Here is a 3,034-nt window from a genome sequence, read left to right as displayed (position 1 = left end):
TTCCGCATTGTGATTATGTTACAGTGACCCACCAAAACAATATATAATTAGCTATTAAAATAATTAAATGAAAAAATGAAATGAAATGGAGTAGAAGCCAGACTATTGTTTGTAGTCTTTTAAGGGAGAAGTCTGAGGGAATCTTGGTCGTCTAATGTAATGATTTCCATCCTAATTAGAAAACCCTAACCCTAACCCTAACCCTAGTTTTGGCACACCTACATCTTCTTCTTTTGTTTGTATTTTGCTTGTCACCTTCTGCCCACTAATGCGGCACGAGTATATTGCACGTGCACACTAGTACTAGTAGGATACGTCTCTTCAATATCAGAAGTGTTGGGACTGCGAGATCAGGATATATATATACACACATATATATATATGATATATTTACACAGTGGATGTATCCCAATCTATCTTGTTCATCAAACCCATCGATATGGACCCCCTCTCCATTCATGCAATAGGACAAAAAATTTAGAACATTTTGAAAAAAAAAAGAGGATCAATGGCATTCTTTAAAGGGATCAAAAAAGAGAAGTTCTTAGGAATAAAAGAAAATTTCAATATTACCATAATTCATTACCTAACTACCATGGAGGTTCCAATATTTTTGAAGCCCCTCTTACATTCAAAACTTTCGATTATATTATATAAATGAGATGACAGATGATATATGTTAAGAATAAAAATGAGTTAAACCTAAAACGATTAACAATCTAAAACTAAACATAAACCATTACTGATGTGAACCTAAAACCAAATAAGTAATGATTTGAACCTAAATAATTTCGGATATAGTTTTACGTATGTCGATAAAAAGACCTTAAACACAAATAAATTTGAGCCCCAAAATTTTCGAAAACCCTGTTCAAAATATCACATTTAACATGTTAAAGGGCGGCCTTGTTAACTACTAAATTAATTGATTATTATTTTGTCCCAAAATACATATCCATAATGAAAATAACGTATGATTTTAGGAGTAAGTAATTATTATATTTTTAAATAACTAAATGACACTTTAATAATAGTGAGAGAAATTATCTCCATCACATAATTAAGGGTAAAATAAAAATATATATAGATTTAAATTTAAAAATAGACACTTATTTTGAGATAAATAAAAATATAAATGTGGACAAATGAAATAACATTTATGTGAGTAACGTACAGATTCCGAGTTTAAATCTCATGACTGTTGTGTAATAAATTATTAAGATTGTAGTAAATAGTAATATAGGGGTGGGTTCAAATAAAAACCACTCAATTTGTAAAAACCGTGAAAACCTCATTCAACCAATCATAATTTTTCATTCTGTTTATTTTTTTGTAATTATGAGAGGTTGATTAACCATTTTTATTGTGAAGGGTGTTAATCATAGATATTATCATCTTCATTATTTTAATTTTAGAGAAATATATGAAACAGTTTCATTAAAATTTCATTAAGTAGTATATGAAACAATTTCATAACCACATATGAAACAACTTCATAAAAAAAAAGTATTATATGAAACAATTTCACAAGATTAACAATTTCATGAAAAAATTTCATAAGATTAACGATGGATGAGAGTAGTTTTTACTGTTTTTACAAATTGCAGTGGTTTTTATTTGATCGCTCCTCTAGTAATATATATGCTTTTAAAAAATATTCCATTCTATGCGGTGTTGTTTTAAGAGTTTTCAAATGAATAGAATATTAGGTCTTGTTTGGTTTAAAGGAATGAAAGGGATTTGGAGGGATTTGCATTTCAAATCCTTTACAATCCCATGTTTGGTTTGTTGGATTGTTCGGATTTGAAATCATAGAATTTAATTGAAATCCTTCAAACATAGGATTCTGAAATCCTTAGGTAGTGCTCGGGATTTCACAGGATTTCGTAGAATTGCAATAAGGTTTTAAAAAAATGTTAAAAACATTTGTTTTGTAATAATCGATTGATAAAAATGTAACTCAATTATTTTTATAATTTTTTCTATAAACTATTTATACATAATGAAATCCAATTCATTCCAAGTCCTACAAACCAAACACACCAATGATTTCAAGTTCATTCCAATCCAAATCCCCCCATGAAACCCAAATCCCTCAAAAATAATCCTGCAAACCAAACGGACCCGTAGTTGTGATTAAGTAAAGGGTTATATATAGTTACAGGGGCGGATACACCTTAAGCTGGTTGGGGTCCTGGGCCCCCAACAAAAAATAAATAGGAAAGCCCAAAAAAAAAATTTACTTAGTATTTTTTTTTAGATGTAATTGGGCCCCCAACAATATGAGGTAGGAGGCCCCTTTGAATTGCAGGAAACGAGCCTGTGAAGAGTGAAGAYGTGAAGCAGCGGTGAAGTGGGTTTCGTGTGAAGACATATCACATACGCATACGGCAGCATACCGAATCGATTAGACGATTACCGCATACGACATACGACTTACAAGCTCACTTCKTCTTCTTCAGTTCTTCTTCTCCTGTTCTTCGTCCAGATCCAGTGGCGCTGTGGCCTGTGGCGGACGGCGAGGAGAGGGCGAGAGGCTGCGTCTGCGAGCCTGCGACTGGCGAGCCGCGAGTGGCCACGCCGACTACCGACTGCGACTGCGAGGAGAGGCTGCGACTGTTCTTCTTTTCTTCTCCTGTAAGTTTATTTTGTTCTCGCCTCTTTTCTGTAAGTTTATTTTGTTCCTTTGAGGCTTTGACAGTTTGACTACTTGCCTACTTCTAATTCTAGTCTTTTACTTGGTTTGAGGCTTTGACTGTTTCTGTTTGACAGTTTGACTACTTCTAATCAATTAGTAGTATTTTAGTTTTTAGGTTAATTTTGTGGTGATTGGTAAATGTTAAATGGCTAAATGCTTTAGGTTAGGTATTTTAGGGTAATTTTGTTGATTAATTTTGTGGTAATTGGTAAATGTTTTAGGTTAATTTTGTTGGTTAACTTTGTGGTAATTGGTAAATGTTTTAGGTTAATTTTGTTGGTTAACTTTGTGGTAATTGGTAAATGCTTTAGGTTAGGTATTTTAGGTTAATTTTGT

Source organism: Cynara cardunculus (genome assembly GCF_001531365.2).
Source record: "Cynara cardunculus var. scolymus isolate 2C chromosome LG 3, CcrdV1, whole genome shotgun sequence".
NCBI lineage: Eukaryota > Viridiplantae > Streptophyta > Magnoliopsida > Asterales > Asteraceae > Cynara > Cynara cardunculus.
Note: the sequence above shows the minus strand (reverse complement) of the source record.